At 39.8% G+C, this 18,045-nt stretch overlaps 1 protein-coding gene across 1 annotated transcript in view; it reads left to right on the top strand.

Annotated features, from left to right (window-relative positions):
* Positions 1-9,595: 9,595 nt before the first annotated feature.
* The window catches only part of LOC139921995 (R3H domain-containing protein 1-like), a 61,812-nt gene continuing 53,362 nt past the window's right edge, over positions 9,596-18,045 (top strand). Inside the window, exon 1 of the mRNA XM_071912419.2 lies at positions 9,596-9,707. The gene's annotated coding sequence lies outside the window, so the exon portion shown is untranslated. The remainder of the gene's footprint in view (positions 9,708-18,045) is intronic.

Here is an 18,045-nt window from a genome sequence, read left to right as displayed (position 1 = left end):
AGATGTACAGATCAGCAGACCAGCAGCATTGTACTCAATCCACAGTCTCCCGCTGTGAAAACAGTAGTGAAACTTAACACAATTTGCTCCAAACTCGCCTGTGTTAGTAACAGGATTTGTAAACAGTAACACGTCTTCTGCTGCAGTACAAACTTTAACGGTAGGTAACGTTATTATCTTGTGGTATTTAAGTAACGTTAGTGGAATTAGGTCATTTAACCGTGTCGCAGTGCTTCAGTGCATAGAACTGAACACATGCGCCGTGGGTCTGTACAGGATCTGTGCTTGTTTTTCTTTTTCTAGTTAATATAAAATATCACTTCACAACTACGCTGGATTCACGACAGGCACATGCATCATAACTAGGCAACATTCACGCATGAGAAAACAACAGACTGCAGCCAAGTAAAGCCTGAGGGACTTTTGTTCACTCAGGTGCTCAGGGACACTCAGGGACCCACTCAGCCAATCAGGATTTATAGCATCGATCCATGATGGCAGCCAGTTTCTGTGACAGACAGGATGTAAACAAAGGCAACAGGCTTTCATATTAAGCAAATTAATGTGAATGCACATGAACATTTTAACTGTAAACTGTTCATGTGTAACCTCAATGTTTTGCTGGAAAGATGACATTAACATAACATTAGCCAACTTGCAAAAGTCTCCATTACCCGTGTGCTAACTTAGCTGGCTAGCAACTGAGCCATTATTTCTGCCTTTTGTTAAAATTAAACTTTTTCATAGCACCTTAAAGCAATATTGCACTTAGTTTTAACATGGCGGTTATTCGGCACTTGACCGCCACTACTCAAGATTGGATGCAGCTGGGAAGAGTTTGTAGCATTCAGACTTTTACTTCCCATTCATTTGAACGAGGCCACGAAAATAGCCTGAAAACTGACATGTAACACGTTCGTGAACAGATTCAAAAACAGATCCCACTACTGTGATTTTCAATGGACCTTTGGTCCAGCATTTTAGAACATAATTTCACCAAACATTTTTAGCATTGTTATTGATAGAAGAGGACATAGTGGAGGGATACCATGTAGGAGAGATAGTTCCTGTTTGGGAGACTGGATCTACTTTTATTTTTAAATACAGATTTTTGTGTAAACCAAGAATAGAAATGCAAAATGATGAAGGACCCAGGACTGCTTTATTGTCTTAAAAGCAGGATATGTTGGAATCTGTTCACAAACCTGTTAACTATAAGTTTCCAGGCTATTTTCGTGGCTTCATTCAAACGCTACAAATGCTACAAACTTGTCCCAGCTGCATCTGATCTTGCAACCCATGAGTAGTTTATATTATGGTTTTCATGGCGGTCAAGTGCCAAATAACCCCCATGTTAAAACTAAGCAGAATATTGCTTTAACTTACACAACGTTGGTAGTCATTATCTAGTAAAGCTTCAATGTATTCCGCATACAGTTTAGGTTAGCTACAGGCAATTCAATCATAGCAACCACAGATTTGACAAGTCAAGTCTTGAGGTCAGTGTTCTAAGGTCTAATCTGAAATCCAAACTACCATTTCTCCATGTCTGTTGGCAGCCTGATGTTGGCATTTTAAGTTTATAAGCAAAGCTAAGGCTAATTCCTGTGGGCAATTCTATAGCCACTATTTAAGTATATTGTTGAGAAAATAAACTTATTCATCTTAGCTTTATAGTCTGAGCACATTTTAATTGTTGCTTTTGTTTTGTGACAGGCTGTAATATTATTTTTTCCTCTTTCCTGCACAGTTGGAGTCCTCAGAGTTCAGCTGGATTCAAAGAGCCAATGATCACAGCTCATCATTTTATTCACTCTACAGCTGTTAATGATAGATGGCTGAAAGCTCTCCAAATTCCCTCATTTTCTGTTATGCTCTGTCAAAGGTATAAATCACATGTTCAAAATGTTTTTAAAATCTTAATCTTGACAGGAAAGTAAATGGGCATCCTTTATACGCCTGTATGTATCCCTACAAAATATTACATTTTAATGGAGCCTGTCAGATAAAATGCCATTTGCCATTTCATAACATATGCTCTAGAATGTAAATATTGTATTTTTGTTCATGTTCATTAAAAACAACAACATGGTTTTCTTATCAAAGTGCTGTTTATTGGCATACAGTAATTATAGAAAAATGGTTGAGAAGATAAGAGTGCGCATTGGGTGATGAACCGGGCTTTGTATATTGGGATGCTGTCATTCTAGAAGAAATCTCTGCTAAATCCATGATGCACTGAGGACATGATCCTTCCTCCAGATAATAAAAATGGGGGGGAAAAAATCATCATCGATCTTCATTCTCTTAATGTTGCTTCCATCCGATTTCACTTCCCGTCTGCGGTTAAAAAGAGATGGGATGACTGTAGTGCACCAGGTCCATGAAAAAATAATTACGCTACGCATTAGCAATAATTTGTAGTGAATATAAATGAAGATGAACTATGATTAGCAAATCTTGGAGCAATTTACAGTCTGCAAAATTCATTTCAGTTTTGCATGTCTGTATGTGGTACCAGTAATATACTTGTTGCTGACATAGGAAGGACCTACTTTGAAAAATAATCTGTATTCCACTGCTGTTAGTTTCCACCATGATGAGTGGCCTAAATCACTCTTTCAGGATCCAGCTGATTTAAGATCAAAAGCAAAAGAATAACGTCAACCTCAAGTCATTTACCTCGAAGAGTGAAATGATATAGCTATGCAATACTGTCTTGATCAGTAATAATATCAACTAAAACATCATATTTTAACAAAGTTACTAAGTGCCATGAGATGAATGCAACAAATCAATCGTATTAAACATCAGCTTCAAAAAGGAAAGGCTGCACAGCTGGCAGAACAAAAACAAGACTAGATGGCACTCAGTAGAGCGCATCCCTCCGCCAACACCTATGCAATTGTCAATATATGCCAGTTCCACATGTCGGATTTTCACCAAAAGTTTATTTTTTCCATGCCACATTACCAACTTGTTTCACGTCAGGAGATGCACATATTTTCATGATTGGACATGAAACAGGACATGAGATCTGCCTGTTCTATTCTAATTCTAGCCACTTTTAAGCATTTTAGCTGATTATTACAACACCACATGGCCAGTACATAGTTAAGTTTAAGTTTCATGCAAATCCATTCATAACTTTTGGAGTTATCCTGCTAACAGTCAAACAAACAGACAGACAGACGGAACGGGTTGAAAACATAACCCCCATCCAACTCTGTTGGCAGAGGATTACAAACTAGCTAACATTAGCTAATTAGCAGTCCACTGACTGTGAAGCTAGCTAACATTAGCAGTGCCAGTGCAAGATAATTTTGGGTAACCAGATGTGGTTCGCTTCTCATGGACAATGAATGGAGGTGACTTGGTTGCGTAGTGAATCGCTTGCAAGTGTGGCTTGGCCGTTTAGGGGCCGATCACACTGAAGCGCATCGCTTGGAGCACACTGCTTGAAACTTGCATGGAATTAACTGGTATGTGACGTGTGTGTCTCCTTTTGGTCACCTAGCAACTACGCTCTTTCAAGCCCGTCGTAGACTGCAAATGGAATGTTAATGGTCGCGCTTGCACAGCGGATTTCTGCTGACGTATATTCATACCAGCAGTGTTTTAATCTTCTTGAGCGGACTGACTTTTCCCTGTAAATGTCACGAGATCTTTTGCTAATTTCAAGAACAGAACTATAAGGTACTATGTTGAAGGTCCCATATTCTACACTTTCCAGTGTTTTATTTTATGTCTTGAGGTCCATTCAAAGCTGTGTGTGTGGTGTCATGAACCAAAAACACTCTCAATCCATTTTTACACGTTCATTTTCCAGCATCTCTCTGAGCCTTACCAAGAACAGGCTGTTTCTGTTGCTGTGTCTTTAAGGCTCATTAATATTAACGACCCCTCTGTTCTGATTGGCTCACCGTTTCAAGAGTGAAACGTGAGACACCACAGACACGGCAGCTACAGGTAGGGAAAACTCTCCAGTAATAAACGATGGCAACCGCTCAACTTTGAAAAAAACACTTTGTTAGTCTATTATTTCTTACAAAAATGATAATGAGCAAACCTTTGTGATGCCACAAAGTTACGTAAGTCCAAACGGCTTTTCTAATATGGATTGTGTGGATTTAGTTGGCGAACGTGCGTTTTGATACTTTCACCATATTTAGATAGCACATTCAACTCCTTTATAATCAAAGAGGCACGGGAAAAATCATTTTCCACAATATGGGACTTTAAGTAGCCATAGACATCTTAGGAAACCAGATAACAGGCAAATTTGATGGTATCTATTCCCCCTACAGTATAAAGGCTTTACTTACGTGTTTCTCCAAGTGCAGCTGCACTCTCGTTCCACGCATCAATGTAGCTATAGGGGGCTCTGGGGATCATAAACAAGTTGATAAAAAATAAATAACAATAAATACGTCTACTTCGACGATCAACCTTTCCTCATCCATTGCTGCTTGTGTCAATCTGAGTAGTTCATGTCATTTGCACATGTAAACTACCTGACACAGAGTGCTGTCATTGAGTGGGCTATTTTTGATGCTCAAGGCTATGCTTTAGGCCACATTTATTCAAAGTTTGGCTATGTGTAATAATTTTACATTTTATGTTAGATACTGACATTATGTGTTTTCATAATTAACCAAGTAAACTGCTCCTATTCATTTTATTATGTGTTAACACAGTGTGTTGTCTGTAGGCTACAACCAGGAAATACCAAAGTGAAACAAGTGAAGAGTGTGAAACTTGTATGGTAGTTGATAATCTATGCATGTAAACATATTCTTTTGAGCGAATCTCTTACTTACACTAACATTGTTCTTGTGAAGCAGCTATTTCCACTGTAAACGACCACTGTAAACGACGGACGTAGACCTACAATACAATACAATACAATATAATGCAATACAGTACAATACACCTTTATTCATCCCCAGATGGCTCGCGAACCTACAGTGATAGTTTCCGGTGTCTATTCCATTTTCTCTGCATCCCGCGAGCGTATTTCACAGAAATACACAATGAAAACACACTGTAGATGGCCATATTTGCATCATGGCACCACAGAAGCACGTATAGATTCAATGATCAACCTACCAGAGTCTTTACTATTGTTGTTGATTAATACATGTACACTGATGTAAATTTTAAATGCAACAGTCATTGCAGAATGCTGAATTGCTTCATAGACGTTTACATTTGTCTATTTGAGATATGGGTCCCATAGGCTTTCCTAACAATTTCCTAGTCACAAGTCACAACTCTGGCTGCGAAAAATCCTAAACAAATAAATGTGACTGCTCTGATATGCAAGAGTCTGTGAAGAATCCCTGATGTGGAAAAGAACAGTGAGCTGTCAGCATTGTGTCAACATAAAAAAAAACAAAAATAAGGCTTTGGATGTTGTTGTCTTGGCTGTTGGAGCACAATGTAAGTAGCCTACAGCCTATTTTCACAGGGCATTGACCTTATTCACACGGCGGCTGTTTTTATCATTTCAGATTCTCCACTGAAAAACATTAGAAACATATGAATCCGGAGGGATACAGGTTCTCATTTATATGCAATTGGCCCATTATCGCTAGCTACCATTCTAGCCTAGGTAGCTAGCTAGTAGCTTATAACTAGCAAGTATAGCCAACTAGCCTACCTGCTGAATTGAAGCAGTTGTTGTGCTTTTTGTTTCCGAGGTTGCAAGCTAATGTTAGAACTGTTAGGTCTATCTGAAGTTCTCACACGTGTTGAAGTAATGCTAGATGTATATAGGGCCTATGCCAATCTTCCTGGGAGTTTCCCATCCTGACTGTTCAAAATGGCCACCGTGTGAATAAGGTCAATTTCTCCTCCTGTAGTGGACAGCACGTCTGACAGCCCAGCTGCGACTCTAAAAGCTGCAAAATGGCCTGTTCCTCCTCACATCGGGAAGAGCAGGAAACCAGAGAAGTGCTTGCGCTGGTAGCCATCATCACAGGTCAGTGAGTCAGAAAGGAGGATGATGTTAAGGTCTCCCTTCTCCAGCATCAGATCAATGGCACCAACACACATAGTGCTCATTTTATGAGGTCTTCTATATGTCTGCAGTCAGGGCAGTGGCTCCATTCCTGCACAGAATGCCATGAATGTTGGATTAGCCAAAGCAGCATAGAATGAGATTCTGAAGTAGTAGATTCATTTCGCTGGCACCACGAAGACACCTGGGAGAAGCAGATAGGAAACAGAAACACTTGAGTGAAGATTTGAACGATGTAGAATTAACGCTGCAATTGTGTTACAGCTTCTGTGGCTACATTTTCGTAACAACTTTAAACTGGGCCCATGTATCAATTATAGATGTGGAAGCACATCTGTAAGATTCAGCTTCAGTTTTGGTTTGAAGATAAGGAATAAAATTGTCATCTGGGCCCATTTAGCAGGGTTTTATATCAGATTTCCTACTCTGAGAGGTTTTGAAAACAGAACCCGATCTTTAAGGGTTATTTTTTATTTCTCCTTTTATTATTTATTTATTTATCCTAAATTTTGCTCATTTACTCGTGTTTACTCATGTTACTATAATTGAGTCGCTTTTTTGCGCATTTATACTTTTGTGCATTTGTACTTTTTTTTTAAGATTATTCTTTTGGCATTTCTGATTTATTTGACAGTCACAGTAGAGAGAGACAGGAATGATTGGGCAGAGAGAAGGGATGACATGCAGCAAAGGGCACGGGTCGGATTTGAACCTGTGCTGCTATGGTTAGGACTTAATGTTAACGTTCTCTCTTCTAAAAAAAAAATGTAAAAAAAAGTAACAATACTTCTACTTGAGTAGGACATTCTAGTACTGTTTCCACCACTGCTTGCTGCTCCACCTGCCAGACTACTTGCAGCCCTCTATCCAACTGCTCACTTCTCATTGAAAATGAATCATTTCTGTGGGCCATCGCATACTGTGTAAAGGGTTACACAAGGCTGCCAGTCGCCAGTGTCACTGGATTATCTGTTCGGCTACCATATTATGTGTTTGCTTCGATTTCTCTACCTGACGTTGATGATCCACTGAAGGTGATAAAGTCGTCTGACATTGCCTCCGTGTGGCAAATTGGGTGTTTGTGGGCATGTAAAATCCTGCTGCCAATAAATTTGGTTCGACTGACAAGTATTTTGATATTCGGTGTTTTGCTCCTTACAGGTAATGCTAAACACATTAAATTAAACAAATATAGCAGCTACTGTATATACAAACAATTGTTGAAAAAAACTGTAGTAAGCTAGTCTGACAGCGGATCCCGAGAGTTGCAAAATACCATAGGTTATCCTGCAACATCGTATGTCAAACAAAAAGTTGGCGTCCAGTAGAATGTATTCCGGCTACAACCAAGTGGAGGGTGGACAGAGAAAGGAAAGAATGTAGAGAATGGAAGAAAATCTATTGGTTCTCACCTAGTGAACACTGCACTAATTTGCATAAAGTTGACTTGAGTTTAAAGCTGGGGTAGGCAACTTTGGAGAAATTATCAAGAATTTGAAAGTATACAACATACAGTATGTCAGCATAGTTTAGCCATTGCGGTTACAAACACACATTGGTACAAACCTTGGTCAAGCGAGGTTCACTCTACACTGGAGAGAGAGAGCGCCGGCTCCTTAGCATTGGCCAAACTTGATAAATTCCAAACCTTTTATGCAGTCAGTCCGGGGACACCCCTACTGTATTATGATCATTTACTGTACATCTATTGAGATGTGTCATTGTTTGTATCTGTTGATTCGAAAGTTGCATTGGCATGAGTAATGACTTGTTGAACTCAGGACAGAGTTTTGCATTGATTAGATGTCATTTATGCCCCTGCCCTTTTCCTAATTGGTTGTTGTTGTTTTTTTGTCTATTTCTATTGATTCCAGTCATGCTACATAAATGATGCACAGTGTCCTACTGACTGGTGATGTCATTTAGGCCCTTCCCCCTTCCCTGATTGGTTGTTTTTGATCATCTCTGTCTATTGATTTTGAAATCACATGAAGATGTGTGACAGTTCATTGGACTCAAGAGTTTGTTGTGGATTGGTAATGTCACTGAAACACCTGCCTGTTTCACGATTGGCTGTTTTTTGATCATCTATATCTATTTATCCAAAAGTCGCACTGAGATCAGTGGTGGCTTGTCAGACTCAGGAGAGAGTTTCCTATTGGTTGGTTGATGTCATTAATGACCCTCCTTCTTTCTTGATTGGCGTTTTTTTATGGCTATATATATCTACTGATCCCAAAGTTGCATTAATAACTGTGATTAACCCAGCATGCAGGTTTTCACTGATAAATGTATCCAGGTGCTGTATGAAAACTTTAAGAGCTAACAATTATGTGATGGGAACAGGATGCAAGTAATCAATAAGCTGTATTAGGCTTCTGTATTTTGTTTCATAGAGCCAATTAGGTTGCAGCTTCAATGAATTATGCATTACATGCTTGTTTATCTTGTTGTATGGGTCTTGCCTGGCTCATCGTCGGCCCACATGGAAGACTCCTAGTACTCTAGATGGCCAGTTCACCTATGTTGTGAGGTCACCTGCGGGACTTTTTCACATTCATTTGTGAGGTTTTACCACATAGATGTCACCTGATATACAGTTCTTAGTGTGGGTACTGTGTAGGTTGGAACATACATGTTGTGAGATGTCAAATACTTTAGCTGAAAGAAAACTATGTTTGTAACATCTGCTGTCTGAAAGGATTGAAGGAAACATGTCAGCAGATTGCTCCTTTTCCATGGATTGCAAAAGTGAGATGGCCTCTGCTTTTGAATGTGTGGATTTTGAGGCCTGATCAAAGTAATGTTGTATGGTACCACCTTTAAAGTCACAAGGAAATGACATTTTGGTGGTGTTTTGCTTAATTCTTCAAAATGAATAAATTCAGCCACCGGGACCAACCATAGTGTTGTAGGAAATGCAAACAGGGTTTTCACCACCATACCATGTTGCCACTTTGAAAAGTTGTACACCATGAAGTTACCACTAAAAATACAGTTTTCCAGGAAGTAAAAGTAGGCTAATGGGATTTTGATATAAAATATGAACAAATAAACATTTTGTATTGTTTGGTGTTTATTGTTAAATAGGTGTATGCTAAGATATGAAAATTAGCTAACAAAGTGCAAATGTCGTTTTTGACTTTACTTTGACTTTAATAGCCTAAGCAACAAATCAACTCTAAATAAATAGTAGACCACCAAGCACCGTGTGACTTCTGCAGTAGGGAGAGAGCATTACTGAATTGGTCCAAATGTCTGAGCAATAACACTTACACACACTACAAAGACATTTTAAAAGGAATAAACAATAAACACACAGGCCGATATGGACCCACCTCTTACACACATATAGTCACACACACACGTTTGTTTGGAATTAAGATTATTGTACCGTCATTTATTTGCAGGTTGTCCTCAGGCAAAAGGTTTGTGGCTCCGAAAGTTTTTGCGTCGCTATAAGCTTCAGATTTTGTTCTGAAGCGAATCTGACTGTGTAGTATGTTGGGTGATTGGACAAGCAAGATGTCATTCCACATGTTTGTCTCTTCCCCTCCGCCCTCCATCAGTCAGCTGCAGCAGACGCTCTTTCGCTATGCTCTAATGCTGCCGATTCAGCCTGGACAGGAAAAAAATAAATATAAAGCTGCACGTCATTAACATATAGCACAGACACATATTAAAGGTAAGGAAAATCTGACAGTTTTATGAAGAGAACATATGACACTTTCAAGGGAATATTCTGTAATCGTGAGCATTATCTGCGCTTGTGGCTAAGTTAGCCAACTAGCTCGCTAATGTTAGCAGCTAAGCTAACTGCATTGTCGCTGCCAAAGTTGTGTAGCTAGCTGGTTAGCATTGAAATTCCCATAAGATTAACAATATTGATCTTCTGGAGTGATGATGTTACGCCATTCAGTAACCTCGTGCAATACATGTGCACGAACGTGCCCGGTCTGGCAAAACCATTATCTGAAATATTGCCGCAGATGTAGTGTTGATAACTTGGACACCGTTAGCTAACGAGCCTGCTGGCTAACTTCATGTGGAGCCTTAAGAGTTCCCAGTGCAGTTAATTTTTCCCTTTTTCATAAATACACATAATGGCCGTGTCCAGTAAATATTGCTTCTCTTACCAGACAAGGGAGGGAATGGTTAACTTCAATGACACATTAGTTGGACGATTTTGGTAACGTTGTCATTTCTGAGTGTTCAAGGCCTTGTATTAGCCCATAGTGGTTAGCTAGCTAGCCAGTGCCCAGTCAAATGAAAACAAAGCAGCTGTCAAACTGACACGTGTGATGAAAATATGCACAAAGAATTCGTTGTAGACTTAATTTGTCAATCGCCGTTCATTTGAAGCTTTGTTCATATGTGGAATAATTGCATGTTCTGGGGTTTATCTGGCCTCCTACCGCTTGTTAGCCAACGTTTTTAGACCTATGGTTTGCTAGCTCGCAATGCTAACAGTCCGTGGGAGCATGTGAGGCCTGCTCCAGCTCCCAGCAGGGTTCAGACTATTCTCTGGAACCAAACTATGTTCGGCAGTGCTCCATGTTTTGAGCTGTACAAATCTTTTTGCAACATTAGCCGCACAACTTCCAGTAGCAGTACACAAGATGGCTAACTAGACATCGATTTTCATCAGCTGTTTTAAACTTTAATTCAATAAGCTGGTGGACCAATGTCAGTTCCCCAGTCTTTGCCTTTTATTGGCTTCATAACACTGTTTGGATGTTTTGTATGATGGTCAATGGCAGAATCAAGAGACATTACAAATCCTATCTGATCAACACTATTACACCTATTTGTAGCCACTTACCATTAAGCCACTGTAACCCACTGATTATTTAAAAATGAGAAGTAATTGCCAGACTATTATGTTCACTCTTATTGCCCCTGAAATTCACTGCCAGTTGATGAATATAACATTTATGTCAAGTGTATTTGAATTTTTTAGACATAAATTTATTAAGACAAAAAATGCTATAATAGTAATAATATACAGACCTGCAGCCTGTTGCACCAGCTGAACGCACACTCTATCGTAAGTTAGGGTGTAAAGTCAACACTAACGGTTACATTGAAGCTAGTCTTTGTTTAGTTGCACCATGGAGACTTAAGGTACATCTTAACTAGTAGAGCGTAGGACCACTAACCCGCAGACAGTGACGTTTTCACCTGCTGTGACAATAATGCACGAGATAAAATCAATATCTCGTGCCCAAATCAACAGTTACTAAATTAATGTCATAACATGCGATAGCGAGATTAAGAGGATAAACCTTACTGATTTCGAAACGGTAACAAATAGTTAGGCCTACGTTATGTAGTCTAGGCATAGGCTACAAAGTATTAGGATTAATTTAGGGCTGCAGCTATCGATTATTTTAGTAATCGAGTATTCTACCGATTATTCCATCGATTAATCGAGTAATCGGATAAGAAATACTTTTGCTTTATTAAAGAGCAATAGTAAATATACAAAAGAGAAAAGCTGTCCGCACGAAGCTGTCCATACGTCACTGTGATTTACTGAAAACGAGGTGAAATAATTATTATTGATATTTATTACTAGGCCTAAATATCATACAAGTTCATAAGACTGGCTAATGTACATTTATTTACTATGTTGAAGGGTTGCCCTACACCTGCTGACCCTACTCACTGCAATCAAACTAAACTGAATATACCTGCTGTATTGGACTGGTGCATTTTAGGCTCCAATTGCTACTTACACCACCTGATATTTTGCTTTCTGGGGTATTTTATGCATCACTGTGAGGGGAGTAGGTGTGTGTGCGTGTGTGTGTGTGTGTGTGTGTGTGTGTGTGTGTGTGTGTGTGTGACTATCATAATAATAACATGAATGAAGCTCAGGCTTTCACAAATTGACTGCAGCATTTTATTTTCTGTGGTTATTTTCTTGAGCAAAACTTAGCTAACTTAGGGACATCATAACTAGCCACCATATTGATTTACGTTCTTAACTAGCCATTACATATAGCCATAATTAACGTGCATTCTTTACTAGCCTTCATCTCATCCCGTTTTAATATTAAGTGCTGACTCCGCCCACACGGGCCAGTTTCGGCGTACGCCGGTAGCAATTACAAGTGGACCCTATCCTACAGTCCCTGCTCTCACCGGAGGGAAGGAGCTACGCTGTGTGTGGGAAGCGCTGTGACCGTCAGACCCCTCTGGATTAGACAAGCAAGTAGAGAAAACCGGCATCAGCCGAACCAATTTATTGCCAAATGCTTTGGGATTCAACACATTAACATTGCTTCCCATGGTCAGAAAAAGTCGGCAGATTTGTCGCTAGTCGCTTTTGAGAAATAAAGTCGCCAGGGGGGTCTGAAAAGTCGCTAAGTCTAGCGACAAAGTCGCCAAGTTGGCAACACTGGATCCGAAACTTTGGACACTTTCTGTCGTTTTCTCTGGCCTGTCTCTTCTCTTCGCCACTCGCTATTTTCTCTCTCTTTCTCCAGCGAGTTGTGCAACAGTAATAATCATCCGTGCGAAACACTGAGTGTGTATATAGTTACCGTATATGGATTAAACGAAGCTTCGATGCAAAGAATTTGCATCGATGATTTTTAGTAATCGAGTTACTCGAGTTTCTCGAGGAATCGTTTCAGCCCTAGATTAATTTGTAATTGGTCTCCCTTACCCTCTACAACCACTGACATAAATCTGTATATACAACTAGATGTAACTAATACAAACAGCAATATTGACATCAAGTGGTTTAATCGTTAATTTCAGAGTAAAGGCTAGCCTATGCAATACCCCAATCACAGGGTGGCAAAGGGTTAGGCCCATTTGTTTTATTTATAGCTAGCAAAAATTGTAGTTTGCCATCAGTTCAGTGATCTAAATTCATGTTCAGTCAACAAACAAATTTAGGTATTATTTAGCTTGTCCCAGTTGCATAGCCTAAGCCAGTGGTTCCCAAACCCTTTTTCCCTTTGTCAGTGTTGTCGCTCTCCAACTTCCTGAATGTCTGGAGCATCTCTCCTTAGCAAGTGAAGTGAATTTAAAATGTGGGCAATATTAACATCAGGGATGTACATCATCTGGGAGAGTGAAATGTTTGGATCATTAAAATTTGCATTTCAGACATATAGACTCTGAAATCGCTATATAAATTTCTATTTATTCTGCATGATGCATAATTACGCATATGAAATAAAAATAAGACTAGAGGCAATAGGCTAAATAGGAGCTGCCTATAGGAGTGCGGCCGCACCCCCCTCCCCCTACTTCCAACGTCTATAATTTATACACTCTCTCTGGGAGAACTTCTAGTGGATGAAATAATAGTAAAATTAAACTATTCCACATTTTGCTGGGGTCCTCCAGCAAGTTTTCTTTGTCAAATTGATGTGCCATGCCAACGGCTGTTTTATGGAAGACTTTACACCTAGTAGGAGGTAGGTGTAAGTTTTAAGTTGTAACTTAAGTCTACATTGGAACTATTTCAGTTGGTGCAACTGTTAAAATTTCAGTAATTCATAAACTTGGACTTAGCGAGACTTTACGTTCAAACTAGCCTGCGTTTGCTGCTGGATTCTGTGACCTTCCTATGGTTCACAGGGGCTGTCATTTCTTTTTGAAGACTCGCACAGCAGCCCTTTTTAAACATATCATATAGGCTACATGGCATTGCTGGATTCACTTTTCCAGTAATGGTAATCAGTCTGCCTTACCTAACAGAAAAACGTGGTTCAGTTGAAAATGGAAACATTTCATTCAACATACATTCAAAATGGCCCCAAATAACAGCCTGTGACGGGAACTGTCCTCAACTGGCACTGTATGATAATAAATCTGTTTGAATACAACCATATTAAACATTGTGAAAGTATCAAAACGCATGGTCGCCAACTAAATCCACACAATCCATATTAGAAAAGCGAGCCTCTAAACGAGCCGTTTGGACTTCCGTAACTTTGTGGCGTCACAAAGGTTCGCTCATTATCATTTTTGTAAGAAATAATAGACTAACACAGTGTTTTTTTAAAGCGGTTGTCATTGTTTATTACCGGAGAGTTTTTCCTTCCTGTCGCTGTCTGTAGCTGCCGTGTCTGTGGTGTCTCACGTTTCACTCTTGAAACGGTTAGCCAATCAGAACAGAGGGGTCGTTAATATTAATGAGCCTTAAAGACACATTGACAGAAACAGCCTGTTCTTGGCAAGGCTCAGAGAGATGCTGGAAAATGAACGTGTAAAAATGGATTGAGAGTGTCCAAGGGGCGTAAGTGCGTTATAGTAGATTTTACAGGAGAGCCAAAACAAATTTTGATCAAACTTGGATCAGCTGCCATTACCACATACTAAGCACAATATTTTAACTTTTTGTGTTATCAGATTGAGCATTACTATAAAAACAATACTGCTACAGGTTAAGTTGAATTATATTTGTTAACTTTTTTAAATATGGCAAAAGAGTGAAATACGCCTTTTTGGCACAAACATTGTCCCAATACAGCCATGCAGAATATGGGCGTATGTAAGTAAACAATTGTAAAACACATTCATTTTAATACAAATCTAGCAATTACACTTCAATCAATACTGAAATATAAAACAAGATCAGAATGAATATCTTTATCTTGAAGTAATGCTCAGCAACATGGAACATATCAAATTGATTGATACATTTTTTCTGTAAAAAACTTTTAATAAACCTTTTTAATAAACCTCTATAGACATAAGAAACTACTTTTGATTATAAACTACAAATTTTTTTTGCTAGTATAATACATTTTTGTATGTGTCCCAGGACACATCACTTGATGTGGCCATTCAAAGACCTTTAAAACTCCTCATAACACTGAGGGATAACTTCAGCTACCAGCAGTCTTACTATCAGAGCTCATCTTGACCAGTTCACACTCCTAACATTATAAAATAACACTTTGAATCTATAGGCCTAAGTATTTCATGGGAATATTAACATATTTACATTCATCTAATATTGACCTAGAATATTAATCAGGATATGAATAGGATACGAAAAATGATGTGATTATGCTGCCATGCTAGTATTACTTACGTCAGCATGCATTTTGAGTTGACCTAAGTGCTGTTAGAATCCTCTACCCACAATGCTTGTTCAGTGTCAAAAGTGGGGTTTTGCTTGGTGTCAAAAGGGCGTAAGTGCAGTTACGCCCTTTTGACGGTTTTCAGTTTTTGTTTAATTAAAACTTATGGGTCATGATTTCAGTTGTGTCCTTTTGGCACTGAAAAGATCTCACTGACACCTTTCAATTGATATATAATACTCATATTCGGCCAAAATCGCACTTTGGCTCCAAGCCCTCGATATATTGATATGGAACTTGGAAATGTTGCTAGGTCTTTTACACAACCAATTGCCAGAGGTGATTTTCTGCATTTTTGACTTTGGCTCCGACTCAAACATGACAACAAAACAGGACCGTGTTGTGACATTTACATAAAAATAGCTGCATTTGTGATAGGGTGTAGTAACAAATGATGTGCAGTGTTCCGGTGGTGAACCTTAGTGATGGAGCTATTTGCAATGTTGTCTTTTGTATTGCCCATATCAGAGTGAAAACATGTGCTGTGTATTGGTGTCATTGGCCCCGTATTAGTGCCAGAAGTACATGCTCTGAAAGCAATAGATAGTTGATCAGCTGGGTTTCTCTCAATCAGTGACAGCAGTCCCCTGCGCGACTGCATCTCAGTGGTGAAATACACCTAACTGATTTCAGTGATTGATGATGGGCTATATGTGAGGTTTTCAGTAACAGTAGGAGATGGTTAAGAAGCTGGCAGTCCATTCTCCTGCCCCCCAGGGTCAGGTGGTAGTCACTAATCTATCAGGTCAACACGTACACTCAAGGGCATTAAGACAATTTGCAAAGCACGTTAAGGTGTTCAAGGTGTCCAAACAAGCTCAGTCTTTTCCCTCTTTTGAAGGTGGTCTGAACACAGCGGCCTGCGGTTCAGGTGCTATGTTCAATCCCCGAGAGGAAACATGATTGTCCGCCTGGTGGGGAAAAGACCAGGGGGTGCAATAAGCCACATTGAACTGAGGTGTTGCTCTCTCCAGATACCTTCCTGTAATGTTTTCCTGCCCAGGGTTTGCAGGCTGTCTAATTGCATTAGGACTAATCTGGGCTTCAGTATAGTTTGCCAATAGTGTCTCTTCTCCCTGGTCTGTATCTCTTAAGGGAATATTAATGGTGCTGAGGTGATGCATTAGCTGTAGTGTAAGGTGAACTAATGTCCGTCTCTCTGCTGTCCCCAGGAGGCGTTCACCAGAGCAATGCAGCTCGATCACGTTTGCAAACACAGCAACAGCATCTCCCGCCTGTTCACCAGGGCCCACTTACTCCAAATGCACACACACATACTTCACCTGAGTTTAGGCTGTAGCATCTTTTGGAACAGCAAGCCTAGGCAGTCAGCATTTTTTTTGCAGTGTTTCTCGTCTTGTTTAGCTTTCTCTTGAAGGACTGCTGTACTAGGCTTTTATGATGAGAGTGATTTTGTTTATAATTTAAAGGGGCATTAAGTAATGTATGGCTTTAATTATTGACCCCTATAACATGGTCTCTTGCACAGCTTACGGTGGCCTGTAATATAGGCCTAAGTAAACAACAGTATGGGCCAGAAAGTGAGTTTTGAAAGCTAAAAATCTCAACACCTGGCTAAGTAATCGTTGAGTCTTTAGTATTGATCAACAGCCCTATCAACCCCCGCAGATAGCCTATATTATGGTCATTTACTGCAATGGGACAGTAAAAATGTTTATTTAGGTACACATACTATTTTCGCTACATGCTCTGTAGGTTATCCAGTTGTAGGTTCTGCCTTTATGTTGCTTGTATGAGTGTTATTACATGCAATGCATGTATACAAGCTATGGAATTGGCTGCTATATTTCTCGTTCCAGACAATTTGTTCCTTGTTTTCAGAAATGTTTAAGCCAGTTTTGCACAGCAGTGCGGACAGAAGCTGCCTGGTGATGAATGGGAAAATGTCCCTGAGATACAGAAGTGTCTCCCGCCGGTCAAGACTTGTGTGATTGGGATCTGTCCTTTGTGTTCTTGTTGCTCTGTGAGAATCATAAGGGGGCAGCAGGTAAATGAGAATTCCTGCTGTGGTGAGGAAGCGGAGATGCCAGGACCCCCTATGAAGGAAGATCACTCTCCATCCGTCCAGTAATAAAACACTGTTACTGTTAGGACAGGGATTAGGACTCAGTGGCAGTGTCATTGGAGTGTGCGACCTGAATCATATTTCCTCACTGGGGCTCATGCAAATTTATCACAACCATGGCATAGTGTTTGCCTTATAAATTAGTTAGTGGTATAGGATTGCTGGTTTAGTAAATGCTAAAGCTTCAGGCAATGTGTGTTTTTTTTTCTCGGTCAGTTGGCATGTTCACTTGTGGAAGTTTTTGATCCTGGCGGAGTTGCTGCATTGCAGAGGGGCTGTAGGCCTACATTCCCCTGAGGAATGAGAAATGGAACCAGTGCCTACCTCTGCATTTATTACATTGCCTCTGTCATCTGATGTGCCTGCATTATTTCCTCGTCTTCTAACTAGCAGGGAATGCAATGTTTTAGATTAAATTGTTACTTTCAGAGCAGCCTTGCTTTTCCCATTCACTTTCCGCTGAACTTTTCAGCGCGCAAAGCTCTCTATTTCTGTTTCTCCTACACTATAAAAACCTTTCCCTCCTTGTTTCTCTTTTTGGATGTTAAAGCAGGGCCACAGTCTTATTACCCTAAATCTCCACCTTTTTTTAAAAATTGCATCCATCACAGTTCCTCGCTAAGAAATCTAAAAAGAAATATGGCTTCCCCTTTGAGATGCACAGCTCTTCCATCCGTCCACCTCTGCACTGACCCAACTGTGGGCTGTAAAACTATTAGATACTCACCCCCATCACTCTTCCAGGGCATGCATGAATGCTCTCTGTATCACAAGCCGTCATTAGAAAAGGGTCACACAGACAGTTACATTTAAACAGTATTAAGGAA

This window comes from Centroberyx gerrardi, chromosome 10, assembly GCF_048128805.1.
Source record: "Centroberyx gerrardi isolate f3 chromosome 10, fCenGer3.hap1.cur.20231027, whole genome shotgun sequence".
NCBI lineage: Eukaryota > Metazoa > Chordata > Actinopteri > Beryciformes > Berycidae > Centroberyx > Centroberyx gerrardi.
This window is presented reverse-complemented; position numbering and strand designations above follow the sequence as displayed.